Consider the following 23,994-nt stretch of genomic DNA (forward strand, 5'->3'; position numbering starts at 1 on the left):
AATCTTTTTTAAAAATTAAAAAAAATTTTTTTAAGATTAAAAAAAAAATCCCAACCCTTGCAGAGAGTTTGGGGTGTATCTTTCTCTTTGTTCCTGAATCTGCCAGATGCAAATCATCCTTCGCACCGTGTTTTACCCTGACCCAGATAGTTTTATCTCCAGCTCTTGTTTCTTCCTGTCTCAACGGGCAATTTGGGGTTTTTTTGTTTGTTTGTTTGACTCAGAAGCTGCATGTTTTTATTTATGTACTTTCTTGAGATCCCAAACCTGTGTGTTGTTATTTATTTTCTTGAGATTCAAAAGCTGCGTGCTTTTATTTATTTTCCTGAGGTATAACTCACACACCATAAAGTTTCTCTTTTGTGAGTGTGCAACTCGGTGGTTTTTACCCCCATCCACTAGGTTGTGCAACCAGCACCACAATCTGGGACACCTGGGTGGCTCGGGGGTTGAGCATCTGCCTTCAGCATCTTTCAGCTCAGGGAGTGATCCCGGGGTCCCAGGACTGAGTCCCGCATCGGGGTCCCCCCAGGGAGCCTGCTTCTCTCTCTACCTATGTCTCTGCCTCTTTCTGTGTGTCTCTCTCAGTAATAAATAAAATCTTTAAAAAAAAAAAAAAAGAGCACCACGATCTAATTCCAGAACATTCTCATCACCCCAAAAGAAAGCTCATTCCCCTCTTCCCATCACCCCTGAACTACTCATCTTTCTGTCTCTATGGATTTGCCTGTTGGGGACATTGCATGTACACGGAATCATACAGTATATGACTGTTTTGGGGTCTCCCTTCTTCCCCTGTAATCCTCAGGGCCCACCCACATTGAAATGTCTCAGTGCTCCTTACCCTTTATGGCTGGATAATATTCCAGCGTATGGAAGGGTGGATCCCACGGTGTCATCCATTCATCAGTTGATAGGCATTTGGGTCGTTTCTATGTTTTAGCTGCTATGAGGCACTTTGTCTGGAAGATCCCCCCACATGGCTTCCTGGGAGGGCGGTCGGTTCCCCCGGATGCCCACAGGCCCCCTGGCCCTGCCTCCCATCACCCCGTCATCCACTCCCTCAGCGGGGGAGCCCTGGTCCCTCCAAGCCTCCACCAAGCAAAACCATGATGCAATGAACTTGATGGATCCTCTTTTTTTTCTTTTTTAAACCAGTATTCTGTTCTTACATTATTGATCTCCTCAGTAGATCTTTTGTCATGTCTCTGAAGATACTAACTGTGGGGTTGTATTGCTTTTTCTATATATATATATTTTTTTTAATTTTCCTGAGTTTGTTTTTTCTATGTTTATTCTGGCTTCTGCCTTTATTTTTTTTTAAGATTTTATTCATTTATTTGAGACACAGAGAGCCCGTCTTTTTTTTTTTTTAAGATTTTATTTATTTATTTATTTATTTATTTATTTATTTATTTATTTATTTATTGGGGGAGGGGCCAAGGGAGAAAGAAGCTCAAGCAGACCCCCTGCTGAGTGTGTAGCCTTATGTGAGGCTCAATCTCGGGACCCTGAGATGGTGACCTGAGACAAAACCAAGAGTCAGATGCTTAACCAACTGAGCAGCAGGCACCCCCTCTCCCATCCCTTGTTCTCAACGTGGCATCTCTTCCTCCCTCCTCACACCTGGTTGGTTCCCCTCTGGGGTAGGAGCTAATTCCACCACAGAACCAACTTTCTACCTATTATTTTTTCAAATACTACTTCTTCTCCTCAATAGTCTTTTCCTGAGCACCTACTAACTGACCATTCTAGCCAGTGCCTAGAATCACCATTCTAAAAACCGCCGAGTTGTACACTCAGTGCTCATTGATAGCACTGAGCAAATCAGGCAATTCATGCCACTTGGAACTTGCCCATTGGAGTTCTTTCTGGAAATTTCTCTACTGACCAGTCTAGTTCTTTCAGGAAACTTCTCTACGGACCATTCCAGTTCCTCCTGGAAAGTTCTCTACTGACCATTCTAGTTCCTTCTGGAAACTTCTCTACTAAAATACCTCCAGTTAGCTTCCAAGTCCCTTAGAACTTTTTCTCCCGTAATTCTTCTCATCTCTCATTAACTAGCCTTATCTTTATTTGGCTCTTTTTCTAACTACTTTTTTTGTTTCATGATAGTAGACATTTTCCCATGTCAATAAAGACATACCTAGCTCCTCCTTTTTTTTATTTTTTTTTTAATGATCATATAGTACTCTACTGGCCATAGCACTATATTCTTTTTTTTTATAAATTTGTTTTTTATTGGTGTTCAATTTGCCAACATATAGAATAACACCCAGTGCTCATCCCGTCAAGTGCCCCCCTCAGTGCCCGTCACCCAGTCACCCCCACCCCCCCGCCCACCTCCCCTTCGACCACCCCTAGTTCGTTTCCCAGAGTTAGAGGTCTCTCATGTTCTGTCTCCCTTTCTGATATTTCCCACTCATTTTTTCTCCTTTCCCCTTTATTCCCCTTTATTCCCTTTCACTATGAATGAGACCATATAATGTTTGTCCTTCTCCGATTGACTTATTTCACTCAGCATAATACCCTCCAGTTCCAACTACATCGAAGCAAATGGTGGGTATTTGTCGTTTCTAATGGCTGAGGAATATTCCATTGTATACACAGACCACATCTTCTTTATCCATTCATCTTTCGATGGACACCGAGGCTCCTTCCACAGTTTGGCTATTGTGGACATTGCTGCTAGAAACATCGGGGTGCAGGTGTCCCGGCGTTTCACTGCATCTGTATCTTTGGGGTAAATCCCCAGCAGTAGCACTATATTCTTAACCAATATTCTATTATGGGACACTTAAGTGGCTACTGATTTATTACTATTATTATAATATATATTACTATTTTTTTAGATTTTTAAAAAAGATTTTATTTATTTATTCATGAGAGGCACAGAGAGAGAGAGAGGCACAGACACAGGCAGAGGGAGGCTCCATTCCATGCAGGGAGCCTGACGTGGTACTCGATCCTGGGTCTCCAGGACCATACCCTGGGCTGAAGCTGGTGCTAAACATCTGCCCTATATTACTATATTTTATATATAACTATACTGTGTACATACTATTTTTTAAAGATTTTATTTTTATTTATTCATGAGAGACACGAAGAGAGAGAGGCAGAGACACAGGCAGAGGGAGAAGCAGGTTCCCTGTGGGGAGGCTGATGTGGGACTTGATCCCAGGACCCCGGGATCATGACCTGAGCCAAGGGCAGATACTCAACCACTGAGCCATCCAGACGTCCCTGTACATATTATTATATATAATTTTATATAGCTATATAACTACATTAGATATATATTTTATGTATATGTACAGTATTTAAATACATTATATGTAGGTGATATACATATATGTATATTACTGTACATTCTATATTCTAAAATTACAGATGTTGCTAAAACTTTAAGTCTTTAATTTTTTTCTTAGCTTTGAGACCTAAAAGTAGAATTTCTGGGTCAAAGGCCAGTTTTTAGACTTTTGGATACATGTTGTTAGTTGCCTTCCGGAAGCATCCATCCCCGAACGGGCCAAGTGGGGACTCCAGCAAGTGAGTCTCACAGGCCCCTAGAAGTCAAATACCATCCTGGGGAGAAAACTTAATAGAAAATCTACAAGCGGCAGACAAACTGGCCGGGAACACAGCCCCTGTGCTGGAGACTGTGTGTGGCCCCAAGCAGGAAGGATGGGGTCTGGTGGGATTGGAAAGTAGCTGTGGCCCTACTGGGGTCATTGACGTGCTGGCATGGGACACCAGGAACCTTCTTCCCATAACCCAGAAAAAGAGCAAAGAATTCTTACTGGAATTAAGGGGCCCAGCCATGGCCTGGGACTCTGCTCCAATGGACTCTACTCCACTTACACCATTCCCATGCCTGGTTTCCCTTTGGTTTCTGGGGCTTTAGCTGGGGTGAAGAGAGGGACCCTAAGTCTGGAAACGTGTGCAGGCTGGATGAAGTCTCTGCTCTATTAGTGTCTGCTCTATCGCTCTGGCCTCTTGGGTTCAATCTCCCTGAGCTCTGATCCCCCATCTGGAAAATGGAAATGATAATCAGTGGCCCCCAGGATCCCTGTAGGGATTCGAGGTTACATATGAGTGTGGGATGTCCTATAAAAACAAAAACAATTATAAAATAACAGTTGAGTCAGAATATGCTTTTCCTATGCCAGGCACTGCCTTTCCTCTTTACATGTATTATCCGGTTCCCAAGCAGCCCCCACACACTGCTGTCACTCTCGTTTTGGATAAGAGCAAACTCTGAGGTTGAATAACCCGCTCAAGGCAGCCCAGCTGGCACAGTTGAGATTTAAACCTTGTTCTGCAACCCCACAGCCCACGCCTTTGGGGAGGTACAGCTTCTTGCAACCTACACAAAGCCACCATAGGTTATTTACTTTTTTTTTTTTTAAGATTTTATTTATTTATTCATGAGAGATACTGAGAGAGTGAGAGGCAGAGACACAGGGAGAGGGAGAAGCAGGCTCCATGCAGGGAGCCTGATGGGGGACTCCATCCCGAGACTCCAGGATCACACCCTGGGCCGAATGCAGGCGCTAAACCTCTGAGCTACCCAGGGATTCCCTATTTACTTATTTTTATTAAGTAATGTCTATGCCCAATGTGGGGCTCAGCTTCACCCATCAAAAGATCAAAATCAAGTCGCATGCTCTAGGGACAGAGACAGCCAGCGGCCCAAAGACACCCTATCTTAGAGCAAGGGCCTTCTTGCACCTTCCACTGGGGAGCCTGGGTACATTATCACTAGTCATATTGTGGTCATTGAGGACTATTAGCTCTAAATTCCCATAGACCCTGATAAGGTCCAGCCTGTGGGCTCGCTCCAGGTGCCTTTTCTGGTCTCTGGGGATCTCCCTTTGCTCCTGGGGGCCAGCCCTTCCACACCCCACCCCCTGCCATGCCCACTTGCTCACCTGTGCCTGGGCTTTGGGGTTTGGGGGTTGGTTTTCTGGCCAAAAAAAAAATCTCCTTAGTTTGCCCTGTGGGAGATGAAAGGAAGGCAAAGATGGGAGAGGAGCTGTCACAGGCAAAACTCCTCCCTGGGAGTGTGGGCCCGGCCTCCTGGCTCTTCCTCTGACCAGGTCACTTTTTTTTTTTTTTTTTTTTTTTTTTTTTTTTTTTGAGACAGAGGTGAGCAGGGAGAGAAAGAAAGAGAATCTCAGCAATCTCTGTGCTCAGCGTGGAGCCAGACATAGGGCTCGATCCCACGACCCCGAGATCAGGACCCAAGCCAAGATCAAGAGTCAGAAGCTTAATCGACAGAGCCACCCAGGCATCCCCTGACCGGGTCCACCTTATACCCCGTTTCAGGAACCGCAAACTGCTTTCCTTTCCTCGTCAGGCTGCTTGCAGCTGTGCCAACACTGAGGTTTCTCTGTCATGGCAAATCCGTGCCCGGGGAAAAGAGCTGTGTGTGTGACCTGAGCGCCAGCGGAATTGCATGAACCTAGAAGTCACCCCCTTCTGTGCCCAGCACCCCCCGCCCACCCCGCAACATCAACCAACAACACCCCCACTGATGCCTTAGTAGATAATGTCATTGGCAAATATGGACCGATGCTCCCAAGGATGGAGCCGACTCTGGGGCAGGAGGAACATTTTTTTCGTGCACAGCTGTGTGGCACTAAGTACATTCATACGGTTGTGCAACTGTCACCCCCATCTGTCTCCGGGGCTCTTTAGGTCTTGCAAAACCGAAACCATCCCCATTCAACACTACCGCAGCATCTCCCTCCTCCGGGCCTTGGCTCCCACTATCTCCTTTCTGTCTGGGGGGTTGTCGCTCCTCCAGGGACCTCATAGAAGTGGAATCCGACAGCGCTTGTTCTTTTGTGACCAATTTATTTCACTGAACATAACGTCCTCCAGGTTCATCCATGTAGCAGGTGTCAGGATACTTTCTCTCCCTTTTTAAGGCTGAATAATACTCCACGGGGTGGCTGGACCACATTTTCTTTGTCTTCTCATCTGCTGATGGACTCTTATATGGCCTCTGCCTTTGGCTACTGCTGCTATTTGGTTATTGTGGACTCAGGGGTACAAGTGTCTCTTAGAGACATTTTTTCCTCTTAATAAACTTTTTGTTCTGAAACAATTTTAGGTCTACAGAAAAGGTGCAAAGACAGTGAGGAGAGTTCCTGAATCCCCTCCACTCATCTTTTCCTAAATGTCAACATCTTACAAATGTGTTCCTTGCTTTTGAAATGAACAATGGGGGCAGCCCGGGTGGCTCAGCGGTTTAGCACCGTCTTCGGCCCAGGGCCTGATCCTAGAGACCCAGGATCGAGTCCCACGTCAGGCTCTCTGCATGGAGCTTGCTTCTCCTTCTGCCTGTGTCTCTGCCTCTGTCTCTCTCTCTCTCTCTCTCTCTGTGTCTCATGAATAAATAAAACCTTTTAAAAAAACTAAAAAAGAAACAAACTATGGATGGTGATGTCCTTCCAGATTAGGGGGCAGAGGTATCCTAGCACAGGGATTCTTTGCATTCAGTCTCTGGGTCTGTGGCTTCTCCCTCCCCGAATCCAGCTGGGTCACCTAACCCTTCAATACCACCTCAGTTTCCTTCCTTGTCCTAAAGGGAGGGGGGAGAATGACAGCACCTACTTTCTAGATACAAATGTGACGGGCATTTCAGTACATATGAAGCATAAATGCAGGTAAAGCATTCATCACAGTGCAGTGCACCTAAAGTGCTTTGGGGCCACCTGGCTGGCTCAGTAGGTGGAGCATGACCCTTTTGATCTCGGGGTGATGAGTTTGAGCCCCAAGCTGGGTGTGGAGATTACTTTAAAAAATAAAAGAAATTTTTGATTGACAAATAAACTTTAAATAAATAAGTAGATAAACTGCTTTATTAGCCAGTCCCGACCTGCCTCCTCAAGTGTGGCATCAACAACAATGGCCACACAGGGTCCCATTTCTCAGGGGGGCCACAGTTTTTATTTAGCTGACTCCCGAGGGAGAGACATTTAGGTTTTGCTACAAGGATCATGCTGATCCCAGAACCACCTCCAGTGAATTTGTGTTGCAAGTTTCTCAGCTGGATATGGTCCCCAAAAGACAGGTGCATCTCCCCGGTTCACGGCTGGAGTCCAACCGCCCTCCTCCAGATTGTTCTCAGGGCCCACAGGGTGGGCATCACCCACACCGGGCCACTGCACCAGGGTCTGGTGCACACAATAAACTAAGCGTTTGTCGATAGCGTGAATGAGGGTGGGCAGTGCGGCTGGGGGCTGGTGGGCAAAGAGGGGCTTCTGGAAAATATTAAGGAGGTGAAACCATCAGAGCTGGATGGTCAACCGGCTGCAGGGGTTGAGGGAGAAGCAGCATCTGGGATGTTGCTCAGGCCCCTACCTGGAGGGGTGGACCATGTCCAGATGGGGTCCGGGGAAATATCTAGGGGAGCAGATGGACCCACGATCGCGGGTGGGGGGAGCTGAGAAGCCCCTGCTGTGGACAGACACAACAGGGAGACAGAAGGCCCAGGATGGGTGTGATGAGTCAGGACCCGGGCCAGGGAGCACAGGCTGGCCTCGGGGGGACGAGTGCGGAGATACCGGGGAAAGGGTGAGCAGGTTACAAGGTGGAAGAGCATATCCACCATGACATTTTGTGTTCTGTGTTTTCTGGGGCTTTGCCACCCTGGGCCCTTAAGGGCTCCTCCTGGAGGCACCGCCCCTGGCGGGATTAGCTCCTTCCCAGCCACAGTGCTGGGGCTCCCACGGGGCTCACCTTCCCTGCCCAGGTCAGCCAGGGCAGGACTCACACCACCCATCCCGCCTCTATCCGGCTCTGCACCCCTGGCCAATATTCCCCTGGTCCAACCACCCCAGGGCCCTGTACACAGGCAACCAAGAAACAACACCTACACTCCGGAGTCTTCTGAGATTATTCAAACTAGCCAACCCTAAATCTTTCCCTGCCCTGACTTGCTCTTCCCTTGGAAATCGCAATAAAGGCTTTCTCTTCTCTTTTCCCCCTCAGTCCCTCTGCCTCCTGCCCGACCCTGGGGCTTCCCCCCAACCCCCGTGGCCCTGTGGGGCGTGCCCTGCGTCCCACTCCTAGGGGACTGCGAATATAAAGTTCTCCCTTTCCCTGTCCCCATGTCTCACCGTGCCCAGTTCCACAAATCTGGGTACATGTTCAGACAAAAGGATTTTCAAGGGTCCAGAGAGTCAGCAAGGACCTTCTGTAGCACCCGTCCTTGCTGACTCTCTGGACCCTTGGAAATCTTTTTGTCTGTTTTCACTTTGGGTCTCCAGGGGAAGAGATGGTGAGATTTTAGGGAGGGGGGTGCTGAGATGAGCAAATGGTACAAGATCTGATTAGGGAGAGGGTTGGGGTCCAGCCAACCCAGACTGTGCCCCTCGGAGCAGCTGTTGGCCAAATGGAAGGGTTGGTGACAGCACACAGGTAAGGTGTGGTGGGACAGGATGGGCAGAGGGGTCATGGAGGGGGGTCCCTGAGGCCCAAGGAGGAGGAGGAGGAGGGTGAGGCTCATGTTTTAGGAAGCCCTGTTGTGGGCCAAGCTCTGGGCCAAGCACCTTATGACCATTCACAACCCCAGTAATGGGGTGGGCTCTATACAAGGCCAGCTACATAATTTGCAGCCCCCGGAGTGAAATGAAAATGTGGGGTCCTGTTAAAAAACAGAACATGATAAAAAATAATAATAATAAAATGAAATAAAATAAATAAAAATAAAAATAAAAATTATAAATAATAAAATAAAATAAAATAAAAACAGAACATGAGAGACTCCTAACTCTGGGAAACGAATAAGGGGTGGTGGAAAGGGAGGTGGGCGGGGGGTGGGGGTGACTGGGTGACGGGCACTGAGGTGGGCACTTGATGGGATGAGCACTGGGTGTTATGCTATATGTTGGCAAATTGAACACCAATAAAAAAAAAAAAGTTAAAAAAAAAAAACAACAACAACAGGAAATGCAAAGCTTTCCCCCTTTTCCTCCCCTAGTCTCTCCCTCGACTTGTCATGGTACCAGGCATGTCCCACGCCATCCTAAGTAAACAGGCAATCAAAACGTTAAATTCTTAGCATGGATTCTACGATTCATCTCTTATGGCCTGATAGCAACGTAATTATTTTTAAATGCAAATAGAAGAGCATGGTGCTTGTTCGCAAAATCCCCTACATTACAGGGTTGGGCTCCTGGAGGGCGTTCACCCCTTGCACCTCGTTCTGGCCAGAAGCTCAGGAACACCTGCCAGCCGGTCCCTCCTGGCTGCAGGCGTGGGTCCCGCTAACACCCTCCATCCACGAGCCCCGGCGAGGCAGCCCGGCCAGGCAGAGAGGAGCCAAGCTTGCCCTCGTCTCTGTTCTTCTGTGTCACCATCTTCAACATGAGTCGTTGGCTAGCAGCCATGCTGGTGACAAAGGAGACTTTAGGGTTTCGTGCTTGTTTCTTGGAACAGGGTTGCTTGCTTTCAGAGTTGGAGGCCGGTGCTGGTTCGCAGGCAAGGTGCTGAGCCGGAGGCGGTGAGCACCTCCCCTTGCTCAGTCCTACACCCTAATGCTCAATTTGTTTGTTTTTTAAGATTTTATTTATTTATTCGTGAGAGACACAGAGAGAGAGAGGCAGAGACACAGGCAGAGGGAGAAGCAGGCTCCATGCACCGGGAGCCCGACGTGGGACTCGATCCTGGGACTCCAGGAACATGCCCTGGGCTGAGGGTGGCGCTAAACGGCTGAGCCACCCGGGCTGCCCTTTATGCTCAATTTGAAGTGTCGGTGAGTCGGCATACGCGGTGGGGTCAGCGGAGTTCTGTCCCTGTCGCCAGGGCTGGAAGCAGGCCTCCCTGGCCAGCGCGGGCTCCACTGTCCCACCCACTTCACATCCAAAGTGCAAGCTCAAAAGTAAAATGCTTAAGAACTTCCAGATGGAGGCATTCCACTAAGTGGAATAAGTCAGAGAAAGACCAATACGCTGTATGATCTCACTTAATATATGGAGCCTTGGGACCCCCGGGCGGCTCAGAGGTTGAGCATCTGCCTTCGGCTAAGGGTGATCCCGGAGTCCCGGGATCGAGTCCCGCATCGGGCTCCTTGCATGGAGCCTGCTTCTCCTCCCTCAGCCTGTGTCTCTGTGTCTCTCATGAATAAATAAATAATGTGTTTAATATATATATATATATATATATATATATATATATATATATATATATATATGGGACGCCTGGGTGGCTCAGCAGTTGAGTGCCTGCCTTTGATGCAGGGAGTGATCCTGGAGTCCCGAGATCGAGTCCCACATCAGGCTCCTTGCAAGGAGCCTCCCTCACCCTCTGCCTGTGGCTCTGCCTCTCTCTGTGTCTCTCGTGAATAAATAAATAAAAATCTTTTAAAAATAATAAAATAAATACATATATGGAGTCTTTAAAAAGTCAGAAAAAAAAAAAAAAAAAAAAAACAGAGGGAGAGTGGTGGTTACCAGAGGCTGGGGATGGGGAAAGTCATGAGCTATTGGTTACAGAGTAGAAACTTCTATTTACAATTTTATTTTATTTTTTTTTTATTTTTTTTTTTCTAGTTACGATTTTAAAAGCTTGAGGAGGGCAGCCCCAGTAGCCCAGTGGTTTAGCTCCACCTTCAGCCTGGGGTGTGATCCTGGGGACCCGGGATCAAGTCCCACGTCAGGCTCCCTGCATGGGGCCTGCTTCTCCCTCTGCCTGTGTCTGTGTCTCTCTCTCTCTCGTTCTCTGAATAAATAAATAAATCTTAAAAAAAAAAAAAAAGCTTGAGGAATCTAATGTACAACTTGGCTGATTACAGCTAGCATATGTTTGAGTGTTGCCAAGGAGTGGATCCTCAACATTCTCACCACAAGAAAAGAAATGGTAAGTCTGTTGTCACAATGGAAGCTGGTAGCTAAGGTTATGCTGCTAATCATTTCGCAACGTTTACGTGTATCAAACCAACACATGGTACCCCTTAAATCTACACAGTGATTGTGCTGATTATATCTCAGTAATTGGCGGGGTTGGGGGATTCCAGAAGGCACCTGCAGAGCATCAGACCAAGCGCAGGGCCCTTCCGATGGCAGGGCTGTCAGCCACCGCACAGATCACACATGCAAAGCTGTGTGTGATCTCGGGTTTACAGAGAGCGCCGACTTGCCTGAGCGCACCCAGCTGGGAAGCCACAGAGCCCCGCCACCTGTCCCTCATCAGAGCCCTACTGGGCTGCATCTGAGAGGCTAGAATAAAGTCCTGCAGTCCCCCCGGGCACCCAGTCCTGCCGGCAGACTCAACAGCAACAGCTTTTTCTCCTTACCTGGGCTTTGCTTTTCGTAAATGTGAATTGACTGAATTGATGGAGAGAGGGCGGGTGTCAAAATAACCTAGCAGGGGTGGTTCACACGTGTATTTTTCTCCTAGCACTTTTTCACAGTTAAAGAGAAGTCTGAACAATACACGAAAGATCTTATTTAAAAAGAAAAAATGGGATGCCTGGGTGGCTCAGCGGTTGAGCGTCTGCCTTTGGCTTGGGGCGTGATTCTCAGGGTCCTTGGATCGAGTCCCGCGTCGGGCTCCCTGCATGGAGCCTGCTTCTCCCTCTGCCTGTGTCTCTGCCTCTCTCTCTATCTCTCTGTCTTTCATGAATAAATAAAATATTTAAAAAATAAAAAATAAAAAACTGAAGAGCTATAAAAATGCCTTCTTTCAGGGCAAGTAGTGGCTGGATTCTGTGGCTGTTTTGTGTTGGGTTCTGTGGGTAGGTTCGTGGCTGCATTCGACAGTTGGACTCTGTGGCTGAATCTGTGTTGGATTCTTTTTTTTTTTTTTTCTTTTATTTATTTATGATAGTCACAGAGAGAGAGAGAGGCAGAGATACAGGCAGAGGGAGAAGCAGGCTCCATGCACCAGGAGCCCGACGTGGGATTCGATCCTGGGTCTCCAGGATCGTGCCCTGGGCCGAAGGCAAGCGCCAAACCGCTACGCCACCCAGGGATCCCTGTGTTGGATTCTATGGCTGAGTTTTGTGTTCGATTCCATGGCTCTGTTCATGGCAGGGTGGTGGTGGTGGTGGTTGTTGTTGTTGGGTTCCCCGGCTAAGTTTTATGGCTGGGTTTTGCATTGGGTTCCATGGCTGGATTCTGTGATTGGGTTATGTGTTGGGTTCCATGGCTGTGTTCCATGGTGAGGTTTCTTTTTTTTATTATTATTATTATTTTATTTTTAAAGATTTTATTTATTCATGAGAGAGAGAGAGAGGCAGAGACACAGGCAGAGGGAGAAGCAGGCTCCATGTAGGGAGCCCGATGTGGGACTCGATCCCAGGTCTCCAGGATCATGCCCTGGGCTGAAGGCAGGCGCCAAACCGCTGAGCCACCCAGGGATCCCCATGGCGAGGTTTCATGTCTGAATTTCATGGTTGGTTCCATGGCTGGATTCTATGGCTGAGTATTATCATGGGTTCCATTGCTGGGTTTTGTGCTGGGTTCTGTGGGTGAGTTTCACGGCTGAGTTCCATGGCTAGGCTTCATGGCTAGATTTCATAGTTGGGTTCCATGGCTGGATTCTATGGCTTAGTATTGTGTTGGGTTCCATGGCTGGATTTTGTGTTGGGTTTTATGGCTGGATTCCATGACTGGGTTTTGTGTTTCACGTTCTGTGGCTTGGTTCAATGGCTGACTTAGGGCTTTGGGAACTTTGACATCTTCTGCTCTCTTGCCTGGGGAAATTTCAGGGTGAAGACATTGCAAAGACGTTTGCCCTACTCTGAAGCAATAAATTAATAAAGGACATCCACAGGCCAGATCAGATTTAAATTTGGTTAAACGTGGTCTTAGAAACAAATGCCTTCACCTCAAAGGAGGAAGCAGGCCTTGGGTATTTGTGCTTGGAAAAGCTCAAATGCCAGGAGAGGGTTCCCTGGGGTAGGCGTTTGACCAGGACGCCAGCTGGTGTTATTAGCGCTCTGAGTACAGAGTGTCATGAGTTTTGCTTTCTTCCTCAATCCCATTTTCCCCCAATTATTGTTGTTATGAAATATAATATTTAGGGGATCCCTGGGTGGCTCAGTGGTTTAGTGCCTGCCTTTGGCCCAGGGCATGATCCTGGAGTCCCAGGATCGAGTCCCACATGGGATCCCTGTATGGAGCCTGCTTCTCCCTCTTCCTGTGTGTCTCTGCCTCTGTCTGTCTCTCTCTCTCTCTCTGTGTCTCTCATGAATAAATAAATAAAATATTTTAAAAAATAAATAAATATAATATTTAATTTATACTTAATATATGTATTGTAATTAATATCCTGTCATAATGTAATATATTATTTATAGTATAATATATAAATATATATAAAAATATATATATTTATATATAAATATATAAATACATAATATCCTGTCATTTTTGAAATGTGAGTTTTCAGAACACAGGATTTTTCAGGAAAGCATTAGAATGTTTCAATAGAAGCACCTGGTGTGCTGAGCACCTACTGTGTGCCAAGCACTTTCTAGGCCCTGAGGACACAGCAGTGAACCATTCAAACCCTCTCGAACATGGCATTCCGGTGGCAGATGGGGCAGATTGTATTCTCCAAAAACAGCTGTAACAATCTCTACCACGCTACCTGCTCTTCTTCAGCATGAACTTGACATCTCCTTGGCAAGAGCCGGGGTCTAGGTCTCCTCCTCTTGAAGCAGGGCAGAGCTCTGTGTCTACCACAACCAACAGAGTGTGGTGGAAATGACACTGTACCAAGGCTGGCTCATAAATGGTGTTGCAGGTCCTATCTGGGTCCCCCTTGGGGCGCTCCCTCTGGGAACCAGCCACCATGACATGAGGAAGCCCAAGCCACACGGGGAAGCCACAGGTAGGGAGGTACAGTCGACAGCCCCAGCTGAGCACCCAGCTGGCTGCCAGCATCCATAGCCACACAGATGAACCAGGAAGCCTGGAAATCACTCCAGTACCAGCCCGACTGTCAGAAACCTCAAGCAAGAACTGCCCGGCTAAACCCAACCAATCCTTCAAATTGTGAGACATAATAATAATTTTTTTTATTATTCTCTAGAACCAGGAGAGACAGCTTATCAAGCTGACAAATGAGAGAATTTCAGCCAGTGATATGGGGACATGAAAGCAGAGTGATGTGACTGCGTGGACTGTTTTAGTTGGGAGCATCAGGGAGGACCTCTTAGAGGAGGGGACATCTGAGCTGAGACCCGAAGGATGAGAAAGAGTGAATTATAATAAGAACTGGGATGGACACATGGGTGGCTCAGTGGTTGAGCTGTTGCCTTCAGGCCAGGGCATGATCCTGGAGTCCTGGGATTGAGTCCCGCATCGGGCTCCCTGCAGGGAGCCTGCTTCTCCCTCTGCCTGTGTCTCTGCCTCTGTGTGTGTGTGTCTCTCATGAATAAATAAAATCTTTAAAAATATATAAATAAATGAAAGTAGTAATTTTAATGAGACCTGCATGGGTATAAAAATGAATGTGATTCAGGCCACATTCATTATTATGTACTCATTATTTTCTATGCACATATTTACTTCTGATCTTAAAAGAAAATGAAGATGAAAACATTTTCATGAGCCCCTAAAAGTATCATGGGCCTTGGGCCCAGTGCCTAAGGGACAGACCAGCCCTGCAAAGCCATCCAGGTGACTGAGGGCTACACGGTGCCAGAATCCATGCCCACTGGGGGACCCACAGCTGGGCATAGACTGGACCTGATGGGCAGTCAGCCAACCTGCCAACAGTCACATCCTCAGGGGATCCCGAGTCCTGCCAGATGCTCCCACTGATGGATGCATTGATGGAATGATCCAGACTCAGCCAACTCAAGAGAGGATGGCAGTGACATACAACCCTGTGTATGTCTCACACACACACTGTTGAGAAAGTTCCAGGGAAGCCTCTAGGCCTCCACAATGATCAGAGAGAGAGGAAGCTACCTATCCCTGCCTTCTAGACTCTCAGCTCCGGAGAGCAGTGCCCTCACTGGTCCTGTCCACTGCTGTCTACCTTCTGGTTCCTGACATTTCTCTCTGCCCAGGAAAATTCTGCATTTCCTTCCGTGGCCATCTGAGAGCATTGGCCACCGCCAGAGCCGCCTCCGGTTCACTTGGGGAAGGGTAGGGGGTTCACAGGAATTATTATTCTCTCTGGGATTTCAGCAGCCTCCCAGGACTGGCAGAAGCTGTTTGCCACCCCTCGAGTCAACTCTAGGTGAGAATATTGCCTTCCTGGGGCAATGACACCACGACGAGGAGGCAGGATCACGTAGAGTTAGTCTTCAGAGTTGGGTGTCCAAATTTGAATCATGTGTCTGGCCCTTTATAGCCTCACGACACTGGGCAACTTAGGGACCTCAGTGTTCCCATCTGTTAAAGGGAGGAAATAATAGTACCTATTTCCAACACGGGTTGGGTAAATTAAGCCAGACAGTGGTGGGGTAACCCTTTGCACAGCATCTGGCATGATCCAGTGCAGACACCATAACAGTTGAGAAAATAAAACCAGTGAGAGAAAGTGACAGCTGACCTGCACCAAACCTGAGAAGCTGTCCTTAAATACTGACTAAAAATATTGTGGGGCAGAGGTGGGGGCGTTGACGCCTCAACTCAAAGGTCCCAAGAAGGAGAGGCACTCAGCTGGCTCAATGTGGGCTTAGTCAGTAGAGCATATGACTCTTGATCTCAGGGTTGTGAGTTTGAGCCCCACTTTGGGCATAGAGATAATTTAAAAACCAAAAAAATTTAAAGATTTATTTATTTATGATAGACACACACAGAGAGAGAGGCAGAGACATAGGAGGAGGGAGAAGCAAAAAAAAAAAAAAGGAGGAGGGAGCCTGACATGGGACTCGATCCCAAGACTCCAGGATCACGCCCTGGGCCAAGGGCAGGCGCTAAACCGCTGAGCCACCCAGGGATCCCCCTAAAAACAAAACCTTTAAAAACAAAAAAAAGTTCCCAAGAAGGATAAAGAGGTGAAGACAAATTGAAGTAAAATGAAAAGGAAGAAGGAAGCCTTACTGGACATGAAAACACAACATACAGTGAGAACCATGAAAACAATATTGTTCTAGCCGTAAGATTGGAAACCAAATCCGTGTGTGTTTGTGTGTGTGTGTGTGTGCGTGTGTGAGTTTTGCATAATGCAGGTGGTATCATAGATCAGTAAATGGTGATAAAGCAATTAGTTAACTATCCAGGAGAAAAAAATCCTTACGCTACATCAGAATCACATTGGAATTGCATGCGGCTATGCATGATCAAAAAGAAAAATTAAAAAGAAAAAACCTGGCTGAAATACAGAGGGAGAAGTTTGTTATTGCTCATATTACATGAAGTCTGGAAGGCAGGAAGGAGCCCAGCACTGTTTTGGAGGCTCCGTGATGCCTGCTGGGACCTGGGTTCTTTCTATCTTTTTCCATCACCATCTTTAGCCACGTGGCTTTTGTCCTTCTGGTCTCAAAGTGGGTGGCTGCTGTGCTTCCAGGCATCATGACCATTTTTCCATTTTTCCAAGCAGCAAGAAAAAGGAAAGATTGTGTGCTTCAAAAAAAAAAAAAAAAAAAAGTTTTCCCTCCTAATCAAAAACAAGAGCTTTCCAGAAGTTTTCCAGACACTTCCTATTGTCAATGTCCTTGTGCGTCTCATTGGCCACAAACAGGTCACGTGGCCACCTCTAACTATAAGGGAATCCGGGGACACTTGTGTTTTACACTGAGCATATTGCTGTCCCAGACAAAATCGATGTCTTTTAGTAATGAAGAAGGGAAAATAAATAGGCAAGCAGCTGAGCATCTTTGCAAAAATACCCGCAAACAAATCCCAGGCATGTGGCGGGTCAGCCTTCATGGTGGCCTCCCTGTGATTGAATGTCACCTCCTGATATTTGAGTCTCTCCTATATTAGATCAGAGATAGATGACCCGTGTGGTCAATGGGATTCTTTTTTTAAAATTAATTTCTTTTTTAATTTTTAATTTAATTTAATTTATTTATTTATTTAAAGATTTTATTTATTTATTCATGAGAGACAGAGGAGAGAGAGGCAGAGACTCGGGCAGAGGGAGAAGCAGGCTCCATGCAGGGAGCCCGACGTGGGACTCGATCCCGGGACTCCAGGATCACGCCCTGGGCCGACAGCAGACGCTCAACCTCTGAGCCACCCAGGCATCCCTCTTTTTTAATTTTTTAAATTTACATTCAATTTGTCAACATATAGTCTAACCCCCAGTGCTCAATGGGATTCCATGGAAGGGCAGTAGGTGAGTTCCACGGCTAGGTCACGCAAGTCGTTGCAGCTTCTGCCTCGGTCATTTGCAGAGCGAGGCAGATTTTTCCCGTAAAGAGCCAGACAGTAAATATTTCATGTGTCACGAGCCATGTAATCTTGGTCACAACGACTCCACTTGCTAATGCATTGCACTTGCAGTGCAGAAGCAGCCACAGGCAACGTGTCAACAGTGGGCGTGGTCATGTGCCAACAGAAGCTTATTTATAAAAACAGGCAATGGACCAGTTTTGAGCCACGGCCTATGCTTTGACCACCCCTGGATTTTGGATTGCTTGAGCTGTTCAAGCAGCGCCGTGGAAAGGCCCATGTGATGGGGGGGCTGAGGCCTCCCCGCCGACAGCCAGCACCAGCTTTGCCAGCCACGTGAGCGTGCCACCCTCAAAGTGAATCCTGTCCCAAGTGCCATCTGACTGGAACCTCCTGAGAAAACCCTCACCAGGACCTCCCAGCCAAACCGATCCTAAATCCACCCCCCCTCTCCACCCTGATCTGCAGAAAATCGGGAAAGTAATAACAACAACAACAAAAAAAGTATTGCTCTTTTCAGCCACTACGTTTTGGGGTCATTAGTTAAGCAACAATAGCTAAAAAATACAAAGTGGTCTCAAGAATTAAATACCTAAAAAAATTAAAAATTAAAAAAAAAAGAATTAAATATCTAGGGACGCCTGGGTGGCTCAGTGGTTGAGCATCTGCCTTTGGCTCAGGTTGTGATCCTGGGGTCCTGGGATAGAGTCCTGCATTGGGCTCCCTGCAGGGAGCCTGCTTCTCCCTCTGTCTGTGTCTCTGCCTCCCTCTGTGAGTCTCTCATGAATAAATAAATAAAATATTTTTTAGGGATCCCTGGGTGGCGCAGCAGTTTGGCACCTGCCTTTGGCCCAGGGCACGATCCTGGAGACCCAGGATCGAATGCCACGTCGGGCTCCCGGTGCCTGGAGCCTGCTTCTCCCTCTGCCTATGTCTCTGCCTCTCTCTCTCTCTCTCTCTGTGACTATCATAAATAAATAAAAATTTAAAAAAATATTTTTTAAAAAAAGAATTAAATATCTAAATATCAAACTACACACTCCCATGCAACTGGAAGAAAACAGAAAGGAATAAAAGTAATGGATTTCCAAGCTCTTTCTAAGCTTAAGAGCAGTGGAAAAAACGGGAAAGGAATGTACTGGGTTGTCTCTCTTTAAAATTTAAGGCGCTCACACAAATCGATTCATATTAATATTCCAGCCAGGAGATGGAGAAGACCATGAACAGAGAAGTCACAAATATCCTGGTGAAACAAGCGGACCGGCTGTGCCAACACACGAGGAAAATACGTCCAACCACTGAGTGATCACAGCTACTCGGTGCTGGTGAAAAAATGAGACAGCTTCTTGTCTGTTTTAATAGTGACTTTTTTTTTTAATTTATTTACAGAATCTCTCTTTGGCTTGCTCCTTTCAGCATAAATTGCAGCCTTCTGGAGAGCATTTGGCAACGTGTACCAAGAATCATAAAATGTTTGCCTCTTTCAAGCCTGTATTTCCACTTCTGAGAATTCACTCTGCAGAAATATGAGAAGTAGGCAAATATTTACCCATAACAATACTCGGTGGTAGTGTTATTTTCAGTACTCAGGTAGCACAAAGCCTGGGTACACAGGTAAGTCAGCCTCGGCACAGTGATGTGACGGGGCATCCCTGAAACCAATATAACACTGCGTGGTAGCCGTACTGGAATTAAAATTAAAAGCTCAATTAAAAAATAAATACAGAGGCTCCTGGGTGATTCTGTCGGTTAACCCTTCGACACATGATCTCAGCTCAGGTCTGGATCTCAAGGTGTGAGTTCAAGCCCCGCATTGGGCTTGAACCTAAAAAATAGATAAAGGGGCACCTGGGTGGCTCGGCTCGGTCATTGGACCCTCAGCTTTGGTTCCAGTCATGATCTCAGGGTCGTGAGATTGAGCCCCACGTAGGGCTCTGCCCTGAGCACAAAGTCTGCATAGGATTCTCTCCCTCCCTCTCTCCCTCCCCCCTCTCATGCCTTCTCTCTCTCTCTCTCAAATAAATAAATGAATCCTTTTAAAAATAAGCAAATGAGAATAAAAACAAAATTAAAAAATAATACGATGAAATCTGTTATGCGGTCATCAAAAATGTTTTGAACTTTTTTAACAACATGGGAAGGCTTTCCTAACGATACAGGAAGGGTTCCCTTAACATAGTAGAAAGTATTTTCATGTAATAGTCTAAGAAAAAGCTCCAATTCTTTGGAGCCCACTTGGAACCCAATTCTTTGTCTGGATTTTTCTGTGATTCAAAATCCTGCTGCTGGCTGCTTCTCTAAGAGAACACCAAATGGCGGATGATGCCAAGGCCGCAGAGCTCGCAGAGGCAAGGTAGAGAGAGGACAAGGAGTGGATCCCGGTCACCAAGCTGGGCCGCCTGGTCAGGGACATGAAGATCAAGTCCCTGGAGAAGATTTATCTCTTGTCTCTGCCCAACGGAGAATCTGAGATCATTGACTTCTTCCTGGGGGCATCCCTCAAGGATGAGGTTTTGAAAATCAGGCCTGTGCAAAATCAGCCCCGTGCTGGCCTGCGGACCAGGTTCAAGGCCTTGGTTGCCATCAAACATTACAATGGACGCGTTGGTCTGGGTGTCAAGTGTTCCAAGGAGGTAGCCACTGCCACCCATGGGGCCATCATCCTGGCCAAGCTTTCCATCGTCCCTGTGTGGGTGAGGCTATTAGGGGGATGAGATCGGCAAGTCCCAGGCTGTCCGGTGCAAGGTGACTTGCCTCTGTGGCTCTGTGCTGGTGCGTCTCATCCCTGCCCCCAAAGGCACTGGCATCGTCTCAGCCCCTGTGCCCAAGAAGCTCCTGATGATGGCCGGTACTGACCACTGCTACCCCTCGGCCAGGGGCTGCCCTGCTGCCCTGGGGCACTTTGCCAAGGCTACTTTTGATGCTGTCTCCAAGACATACAGCTACCTCACCCTGACCCCTGGAGAGGAGAGGGACGGTGCTCACCTAGCCTCCCTATCAGGAATTCACCGACCATCTTGTAAGGACCCACACCAGTCTCTGTGCAGAGGAGCCAGGCTCCACATAGTTTTATACAAGAAAAACAGAGTGAGGGGTGCCTGGGTGGCTCAGTGATTGAGCATCTGCCTTCAGGTCAGGGCTTGATCCCAGAGTCCTGGGATCGAGTCCCACATCAGGCTCACCCAAGGGAGCCTGCTTCTCCCTCTGCCTGTGTCTGCCTCTGTCTTGGTGTCTCTCATGAATAAATAAATAAAATCTTAAAAAAGAAGAAAGAAGGAAAGAAGAAAGAAAGAAAGAAAAAAGAAAGAAAGAAAGAAAGAAAGAAAGAAAGAAAGAAAGAAAGAAAAAAGAAAGAAAGAAAGAAAGAAAGAAAGAAGAAAGGAAGAAAGAAAGAAAGAAAGAAAGAAAGAAAGAGAGAGAAAAGTGAACTAAGGCTTGTTTTAAAAAAATCCTGTTGCTGGGTGCCCACCTGGCTCAGTTGGAAGAGCATGTGACTCTTGACCTCAAGGTCATGAATTCAAGCCCCACGTTGGGTGTAGAGATTATTTAAAAATAAAAAATCTGGGGCACCTGGTTGGCTCAGCGTTGAGCATCTGCCTTCAGCTCAGGGCGTGATCCCAAGGTCCTGAGATCGAGTCCCTCATGGGGCTCCCCACAGGGAGCCTGCTTCTCCCTCTGCCTGTGTCTCTGCCTCTCTCTGTGTGTCTCTCATGAAAAAATAAATAAAATCTTTAAAAAATAAAAAATCGGGGATCCCCGGGTGGCTTAGTAGTTTAGCGCCTGCCTTTGGCCCAGAGCATGATCCTGGAGTCCCAGGATCGAGTCCCACATCGGGCTCCCTGCATGGAGCCTGCTTCTCCTTCCGCCTGTGTCCCTGCCTCTCTCTCTCTCTGTACCTGTCATGAATGAATAAATAAATAAAATCTTTTTTAAAAATTAAAATAAAATAAAATAAAAAAATAAAAAATCTTTTCCAAAAAAAAAAAAATCAGTCGCAGGTAGAGCAACAGGACTCTCGTTCACTGCTGCTGGGGATGCAAAATGGTGCCGCCACTTGGGAAGACAGACTGACAGTTTGTTCCAAAACTAAACATACGGGTCCCATATGATCCAGCAACTGCGTTCCTCAGTATTTACCCAAAGGTGTTGAAAGCTATGTCCACACGGAAACCTGCACACAAATGCGTATAACAGCCTTATTCATAATTGGCAAAACTTGGAAGCAACCAAGAAGTCCATCAGTAGGTGGTTGGATAAATAAACTATGGGAGGTCCGAGACAATGGAATATTATTGGCCGCTAAAAAGAAATGAGCCAAAAAAAAAATAAAAAAATAAAAAAAAATAAAAAGAAATGAGCCATCAAGCCACGAAAACACACGGAAGAACCTTAAATGCATATGACCAAGTGAAAGGAGCCGGTCTGAAAAGGCCACACACGCCACAGGATTCCAACTCCGTGACATTCTGGAAAAGGCAGAAGTACAGAGAGTAAAAACAGCAGTGGTGCCGGGGGGGGGGGGGGGGGGGGGGGGGGGGGGGAGGGAGGGATGGACGGCAGAGGGCAGAGGGTTTTTAGGGCAGTGAAACTATTCTGTGCCATATTAAAATGGCAGATACATGCATGATCCATTTGTCCACACCTACAGAGCGTGCAGGCCCGAGAGTGAACCCCAGTGTAAACCGTGCACTTTGGCTGATACTGATGTGTCGATGCGGGTTCATTGATGGTGAGTAAGGTCCCTTCTGCTGTGTGGATAGAGGGACTGTCTGTGCATAGCAGGGGCAGGAGGCAAAGGGAAATTCCCTGTACTTTCCACCCCATTTTGCTGTGAGCCTAATAAATGAAGTCTATTTAAAAAATAATAATAATTTTAAAAAAAATAATAAAATCCTGTTGTCCTTCATGCTGAAAGAAGCAAGCTTCAAAAGGCTACAAACCAAAAATAAAACAAAACAAAACAAAAACAAAAGGCTACAAACCATTTCCACTTATATACAACAGTCTTAGCAAAGGACAAATTGTCGTGATAGAGAACAACAGGTCAGTGGTTGTGGGGAGGGGCTGGGGGAGTCCATAAAGGGGCAGGGTGAGGGAATGGGGGTGGGGGATGGAACTGTTCTGTGTCCTGAGTCTGGTGGTTATGCGAATCTCTGCACAGCTTAAGATTCACAGAGCTGCATAACAAAGGAAAAAGGTAGTTTTTCATGCTAATTATTCTTTGATTTTTTTTTTTTTAATGCAAGAAAAGAAAATCCTGTGTCAGATCTTCAGCCATCCTCAGCTGGCCCACAAGACCCCATCCTGTTTGGTGCTCCGAGTCAAAAGGTGGTCCACCTGGACCTGCTGCAAGCCACAGGAGGCTCAGAGGAGCTGTGACTCTTGATCTTGGGGTTAAGGGTTCAAGCCCCACCTACGGTGTAGCGATTACTTGAATAAATGAATAAACTCTAAAAAAGAAAAGAAGAGAAAAACACACAAGAATGCTCATGTGTTTTTTTTTAAGATTTTATTTATTTATTCATGAGAGACACACAGAGGGAGGCAGAGACACAGGCAGCAGGAGAAGCAGGACTCGATCCCAGGACCCCAGGGTCACGCCCTGAGCCGAAGGCAGATGCTCAACCGCCCAGGTGCCCCAAGGCTCCCTATCTTGAACATGATTTCTGAGGTCTGTGGCTGACCCAGGGGTCCTTCCCTGTGGAGCCCCCATATTGTCGGTGGAGCTGCAGGACAAATTCTGGTGACTCTGCAGATCCACCAGCACCTCCCTCACCTGTGACTCTTCCTAGAATCCCACCTCAGCAATGGCCCCATCAGTCAACCCTGACACTTGGCCCCAGAGATTGGGGCATCATTCTCCACTCCTGTCTCTCCCTCTTCTCCGCTGAGCCACCTAGATCTGTTGACCTTACCTTCTGAATGCCTCCCAAAACTTCTTCCAAAATTGCTGTAAAAATATCCGGCAAAGGACTTGTACTCAGCATACATAAAGAACTCCTACAAATCAACTAGAAAAAGGCAGAAACCAGGCAGCCCCGGTGGCTTAGTGGTTTAGTGCTGCCTTCGGCCCAGGGCATGATCCTGGAGACCCGGGATCGAGTCCCAAGCCGGACTCCCTGCATGGAGCCTGCTTCTCCCTCTACCTGTGTCTCTGTCTCTCTCTCCTTCTGTATCTCTCATGAATAAATAAATAAATAATCTTTAAAAGGAAGAAAAAGGCAGAAACCCCAACAGAAAAATGGGCCCTTCACAAAAGGTCATCTCCAAATGGCCAATGGAAAGAAATGGAACCATATACAGCAGAGGCAGCTGGAAAAGTGGACAGTGGATTTTGAAATGTGAAGAATGAAAAGTTAGAAGCCATTGGAATGTCCATCAGTGGAGGAGTAGAGAAATGAAAAGGAGGATGGTCCTGTGGAATATTATAGAAGAGTGAAGAAGGCATGAGTAGCTTCCCCTCTCATCTCCATCTCAACATAAATGTGTCTCAAAAACATACTTGTGAGTGAAATACTTGTGCAATGATAATACAGTGTGATACTATTTATATAACTCATATAAAACACATACACTGGGGTCCCTGGGTGGCTCGGTGGTTGAGCATCTGCCTTCGGCTCAGGGCGTGATCCTGGGGTCCTGGGATCGAGTCCCACATAGAGGTCCCCGCAGGGAGCCTGCT

The 23,994-nt window shown here is 46.9% G+C and overlaps 1 protein-coding gene, 1 long non-coding RNA gene and 1 pseudogene across 9 annotated transcripts in view; all 3 read left to right on the top strand.

The window, feature by feature from the left end:
• The window catches only part of HNRNPM (heterogeneous nuclear ribonucleoprotein M), a 277,288-nt gene that overhangs the window by 37,953 nt on the left and 215,341 nt on the right, over positions 1-23,994 (top strand). The window lies entirely within an intron of this gene.
• On the top strand, positions 19,077-20,379 carry LOC140611474 (small ribosomal subunit protein uS5 pseudogene; annotated as a pseudogene).
• LOC140611380 (uncharacterized) lies at positions 21,675-22,777 on the top strand. The gene is made up of 3 exons (XR_012012620.1): positions 21,675-21,802; positions 21,961-22,041; positions 22,559-22,777. It is a non-coding gene; the product is annotated as an uncharacterized lncRNA (long non-coding RNA).

The sequence above is a fragment of the Canis lupus genome, chromosome 19 (assembly GCF_048164855.1).
Source record: "Canis lupus baileyi chromosome 19, mCanLup2.hap1, whole genome shotgun sequence".
Classification (NCBI taxonomy): Eukaryota; Metazoa; Chordata; class Mammalia; order Carnivora; family Canidae; genus Canis; species Canis lupus.